A 6,646-nucleotide genomic window follows, 5' to 3' on the forward strand; every position below is an offset into this window, starting at 1 on the left:
TGGTCCTCCTCCTCCATTGTAAATGATGATGAAGAAGAAATGATTTAGTTATAAGCTTTATAAATCAGATTTTTCCATTTAAAGGCCTGGAAAATGGAAATGGACTGCCTTCAAGTCAATCCCGATTTATGGCGACCCTATGAGTAGGGTTTTCAGGGTAAGGGGTATTCAGAGGGGGTTTACCATTGCCCCCCTCTGAGGCTAGTCCTCCCCAGCTGGCTAGGGCCTGCTCAGCTTGCCACAGCTGCACAAGCCAGCCCCTTCCTTGTCCGCAACTGAAAGAAGGAAAAGCCTACGGCACCCAGTATACCCAGACGGTCTCCCATCCAAGTACTAACCAGGTCTGACCCTGCTTAGCTTCCGAGATCAGATGAGATCGGGAGTGTTCAGGGTAGTATGGTTAAAGGCCTAAACAATATTAATAAATATTTGTGAAATTTTGCAATACTTTTTGTGAATGTGAAATTTGAAATCTGTATGCTTTAGTTTTTATTGATAATTTTGATTTTTGGTTGACATGATGTATTAAACCTCATAATCTGTTAACAATCAAATTCTAAATATCAAGAGAACCTTGTTAAATTAGGCCAGCATTTTGAATTGACATTGCATACTATTTCATATCATCTATCAAATGCTGTAGATGGGCTGATATATACTATAGTTGATGAGAATGTAAACAAAAAATATAAACATTTGAGTGGAAGTGATAGGTGACAAAGTTTGTGTATTTATGTATTATTTATTTATTAGATTTATATCCCGCCCTTCCTCCCAGTAGGAGCCCAGGGTGGCAAACAAAAGCGTTAAAAACACTCTAAAACATCATAAAAACAGACTTTGAAATATATTACAACAAAATATCCTTAAAAACATATTAAAACAAAACATCTTTTTTTAAAAAAAAAGCTTTAAGAACATTTTAAAAAAAAGGTTTAAAAACATTTTTAAAAGCAATTCCAACACAGATGTAGACTGTATTCCTCAGATACCTTCATGATGTCTTCTGGGATGATTAAATAATTGTGTCCACCCAACCCATATGAAAGGAAACTTTTGCCAACTTAATTATTATGGCAAGCTGATGCAGATGGTGGTAAAAGAATGGAAGTTGAGGCATGTTCCAATAATAGGCGAGTGACTGAGTAAGCCTTAAGAGACTTCTGCTGATATGAATCAATAGAAATGAGGAAAAAATGAGGAAAAAGAAGGGTGCACTATGCATTCCCCCAGAGATGCTCTGGAACAACTACTGTGTCTGTTGCTTGATGTTTTATGTAAGACATTATTATATTTATGTAATCCTTTGTGCGTTTCAGTTGAATGACATTTTAAATATTACAAATGAAATAATAGTATCATGTAAAACACACCCACATCTGACACTAAATACCAGTCTGCCAAACATGAAACTATTAGATTTCTCTGCAAGTCAAATATAATTTAAAATAGTTGAATGTTCAGTCATTATCCAGTAACTGTTTGGCATCAAAATCTGCAGGGAAGAATATTTGAGAGCAAATTAAGTTTCGCCTCTATGTCAGGTATATTGAGGGCATAGGAGTGTGATGGAGACAGAGATCCCTGATATGAGTGCCAGACAGCAGACCAAAAGTACTCTTTGATTACTTAGCTTTTCTACAGTAGGCATGTTTCTAGCACCCAGTTTGTAACTAGGGAAGCATCTCCTCTGCCAGTGCCATCCTATGCATATTTACTGAGAAATATGTCCTTTCCATGTTTACTCAGAAATATGCCCTAGTGTATTCAATGGGACTTGCTCACTTAGTAAGTGTGTTTAGGAACACAGCCTGTGTGTGGTTTCTCAATGCAAAGTCATCTTCCAGTAGTGAAATAATTTTAAATGGTTGTCTTAAAATTATTGCACTACTGTTGAAGTGGTTGTTTGGGGGGAGGCAGGATGGGACAGAAGGCTACACTATAGTAGCGGTACAGTCCAGACTTCAACCATGTCAGTCTGCATAATGCATAATGCATAGAACAGCTTTTAGGAACTGTCTGTGGAATAGGAAGAGGCAGGTAATTTGGAGGCAAAATATGCAAAGGGGAATGAATGTAATGGCCAGTCCTATAGCTGAATTTTTAAAAGACTGAGACAAATGCTGGAAGATATGAACATTAGCAGCTTTTAAGTAGGATGTTCAAGGTATCTGTCCTAATGCACTGAGTGGCCCAAATACCTTAAAATGCTAGAGGCTAGGGGTGAGTAGCAGAGAGATGAATACTCTCCTAAAACTTCCTGAAGCATCTATATCATAGAAGGAATCTTGGACTACATAAGAGTGTGAGACCAGTAGAGATTCGCCTTTCTTGGATGTTGGGAGGCAGGCACTAGGGGACCCTCCCCTGTGGAAACGTCCATATATTATGAGAAAAATGCCCAGGGACCCTGCTTTCTGCAACACCCACCACCAGAAGAGCCTCCTGATGATGTCCCCTGATACTAGCAGCAACTCCCCAGTTCCTGGCATCCCATCTTCATTGCCAATCTAGTGCCAGAGATTGCAGCAACTGTGCATAGAGACTTACAAGTACCACCAGAGTGCACATCTCTGAATGACAGTGCTTAGTCCTTGAAGTGGGTGCTGATCTTCTCAGGCGAGTTTGGTCCAAGGTGCCATGCTTCCCTGGAACAGTATCTCTGACTATCTCGGCTCAATTATAAACATGTCACTGAACTAGCAAGAAGAACTTAATTGTGCATTCCTCCATCTAATTCAAGCCAGGTTACTTTGTCCTCACATACAGTGTTAGTAAACCAGGGATCCATGGCCAAGGATGATGCCATCCTGCCTGGCATACTGACATTGCATATATTACAAGTTGGGGACCTGGTTTAAAAATGGCGCTGGGTGTCTGAAATGCCACTTGAGTAAGTTCTTTGTGCTTGCCTGGCTTGGTGTTTAGATCTGAAAAGTGCTGGCACAACTCTAGTCTAGGTCACATGTTGCTGGCCTTAACCCTGCATCCCTTTTCTCTGAGTCCTGTCCAGAGACCTGATGCCTTCTGTCTACCACTGCTGCTTGCCTGCTGATTCCTAAACACAACTATGGCTGGAATTCAAGATACTGATCACAGCTCAGCCCCTAGTAGCCGCCTTATGAAGCTCAGTCTGGAACAGGAGACGTGTGTGCAAATTTGTACCATAAAAGCTCAAAGATAATATGTTAAAATGAATGAAAGGATTTCTCATTTCTAGTTCTACGTTGCTTTATTGCCATTACAAGGGATCCAAGAATTGCCAACATATATGGGAAGGACTCACTCTCCCCCTGCAGAAAATAAGAGGTCAGCAACAACTGGTAAGCCATGGACTAAAGTGGTTTCTGGCAATAATCATGTTACCTGTGTCCTTCTAGTCACTGAAAAAGAGCATTACACAGTATTTGCATGTTATCATAAGAAGAGCCTGCTAGATCAGGCCAGTGGCCCTTCTAGTCCAGCATCCTGTTCTCACAGTGGCCAAGCAGATGCCCATGGGAAGCCCATAAGCAGAACCTGAGTGCAAGAGCACTATCCCCTTCTGCGGCTTCCAGCAACTAGTTTTCAGAAGCATGCTGCCTCTGACTATGGTGGCAGAGCACAGCCATCATGGCTAGTAGCCATTGATAGTCCCGTCCTCCAAGAATTTGTCTAATCTTCTTTAAAAGCCATCCAAGCTGGTGGCTATCACTGCCTCATGTGGGAGCGAATTCCATAGTTTAACTATGCGCTGTGTGTAGAAGTACTTTCTTTTGTCTGTCCTGAATTTTCCAACATTCAGCTTCATTGAATGTCCACGAGTTCTAGTGTTATGAGAGAGGGAGAAAAACGTTTCTCTGTCCACTTTCTCCATGCCATGCATAATTTTATACACTTCTATCATATCATCTCTTACTCGCCTTTTCTCTAAACTAAAAAGCCCCCAATGCTGCAACTTTTCCTCATAGAGGAGTTGCTCCATGTCTTGACCATTCTGGTTGCCCTTTTCTGAACCTTTATAATATCCTTTTTGAGGTGAGGCGACTAGAACTGTACACAGTATTCCAAATGCAGCTGCACCATAGATTAATACAACGGCATCATGATATCAGCAGTTTTATTTTCAATACCTTTCCTAATGATCCCTAGCATGAAATTTGCCTTTTTCACAGCTGCTGCACACTGGGCCAACACCTTCATCAAGCTATCCATTATGACCCCAAGGTCTTGTTCCTGGTCAGTCATCACTAGTTCAGACCCCATGAGCATATATGTGAAATTAAGATTATTTCTCCAGTATGCATCACTTTACCCTTGTTTACATTGAATTGTATTTGCTATATATGAACGTAATTGTGATTAACCAAACAGAGGTTTTTATTATGTTGACAAAACGTTTCAGCTTCCGCCTTCATCAGCTGCCAACATACAAATATATATAAAATGCCTTTTTTTAAAAGATGTATTGAAAGCTTTTTGAAAATGTTTTTAAAGATGTTTTGTTTTAATGTATTTTAAAGTCTGTTTTAATGATGTTTCAGAGTGTTTTAGTGCTTTTGTTTGCCACCCTGGGCTTCTGCTGGGAGGAAGGGCGGGATATAAATCAAATAATAAATATATAAATAAATGTGGAGAGGTCCTTTTGGATCTCTTCGCAATCCCTTTTTGTTTTTACCACCTTGAACAATTTAGTATCATCAGCAAACTTGGCCACCTCAATGCTCACCTCTAACTCTAGATTGTTTATGAACCAGCTTAAAAGCACAGGTCCCAATATCAGTCCTTGGAGGCGCTACTTTCTACATCCCTCCATTGGGAGAACTACCATTTATTCCTGCTCTCTGCTTCCTGTTACTTAACCAATTCCTGCTTCACAAGAGGACCTTTCCTCTTATTCTATGACTGCTAAACTTACTCAGGAGTCTTTGGTGAGGTACCTTGTTGAAAGCTTTTTGAAAGTCTCAGTACACTATGCCCACTGGATCACCTCTATCTATGTGCTTGTTGACACTCTCAAAGAATTTGAATAAGTTAGTGAGAGAGAACTTTCCCTTGCAGAAGCCATGCTGACTCTGTTCCATGGAGTGACATTTAGTACCGGACCATTGATAGCTTGTGATATTTGATGTCTGCCAGAGTAAAATCAATCAAGAAATGCCAACAAGCCGAAAGCACTTGAGCTTTGAGTGTCATTAAAATCTTAAACTTTACATTCAAAATATGAATTTCACAATTTGAATGTTTGAACTTCTGAATATTTGCCAGTACTCTCACTTCAACTTCATTTTGAATTACAATGTCAAATCCATTAGTTTAAACTGAATAGTAAAAAGTGGCGAATCTCTTGTTTCCATTTCATTTGCGTCTTACTGTGCCACATATGTGTTTTTATATCACTAGAAGCTAAAATGATGAAACTGAGGTTATTATACTTTGGACACATCACGAGAAGACATGATTCACTAGAAAAAACAATAATGCCGGGAAAAACAGAAGGGAGTAGAAAAAGAGGAAGAGATGGATTGATTCCATAAAGGAAGCCACAAATGTGAACCTACAAAATCTGAACAGGGCAGTTCACGACAGATGCTCTTGGAGGTCACTGATTCATAGGGTTGCCATAAGTCGTAATCGACTTGAAGGCACATAACAACAAACAACAAAGTACCTTTGAGGATGAGGCCACAAATACATTTCAGCAAACATGGACTTCTGGGGTTTTTTTTACTTCTGCTCTCTGCTTTTTCTGCGGTGAAATATATATCTTCCCCCTTCCAATTCCACCCCCACTGCTCTTTAATCACTCTGTTGGAGTCCCCACCACCACATATCCCAAGCAAAAGGTTTATTTTATGGTTCAGCTCTTTCTGGATGGCATGTTCGTGCTTTTAATCTCACTACTGTCAAGCTCCATTAGGAGGTTTGGACATCATCCTTCTACCTCTGGGGCCAGCCTTCAACTAGCCAGGCGTATAATGAGGACAGTATTTTGGCCATAAAGAGTGATGGACAGATGCAGAAAGAGGTCTTAAAGAGACAGCACCCCGCCTCTTATCTGGCTGTCTGTCACAATTGGACTTTTTGGAATGGCCAGGTTCTGGCTGTTAAGACAAAAGTGTGACGTCCACCATTCTTGGCTGCACCCAGGGCTTGAATCAGGAATGCTGCAGCTCAGGCATTAGTCCCCTGCTCCCTGCAGCACAAGGGCTCTTGGTCAGAAAAGGAGAGCTTCAGGTAGTTCATGTGTCTAGTGCCAGATCCCAAATCCTCCTGCTAATCAGGCAAACTTCCTCCAGAGGGCCAATCCCATGCTACTGCTCCTTATAAAGCTACTATATCTACTTCTTTTCCTAGCGTTGGGCAACTTCAGGTGGGGGTGGTGTGGTTGAGACACCATGCTATCCCTGCCTGCCCCCCCCCCAAAGCTAGTTGCTAGCCCTTGGACTTGAGTGGTCAACAAAGTAATAGTAGTTTTCTTACTGCATTCAGGAAACTATCTATATTAGCTCATTGAGCAAGAGCCCTTTGTGCTTCTGCATATTTCAGGGGATTCTGGGATATGTTTTCAGGTGCACACTAATTTTATGGAGGCTGCTGGCCAGGCTTGGTGGGCTTCACCTTCGCCCTGCATGAACTGAGAATGTGCCATAGCAAGATTGCCTAC

At 41.0% G+C, this 6,646-nt stretch overlaps 1 pseudogene; it reads right to left on the reverse strand.

The window, feature by feature from the left end:
* Positions 1-289: 289 nt before the first annotated feature.
* On the reverse strand, positions 290-408 carry LOC133388262 (5S ribosomal RNA; annotated as a pseudogene).
* Between the last annotated feature and the right edge of the window lie 6,238 nt (positions 409-6,646).

Source organism: Rhineura floridana, chromosome 6, assembly GCF_030035675.1.
Source record: "Rhineura floridana isolate rRhiFlo1 chromosome 6, rRhiFlo1.hap2, whole genome shotgun sequence".
Classification (NCBI taxonomy): domain Eukaryota; kingdom Metazoa; phylum Chordata; class Lepidosauria; order Squamata; family Rhineuridae; genus Rhineura; species Rhineura floridana.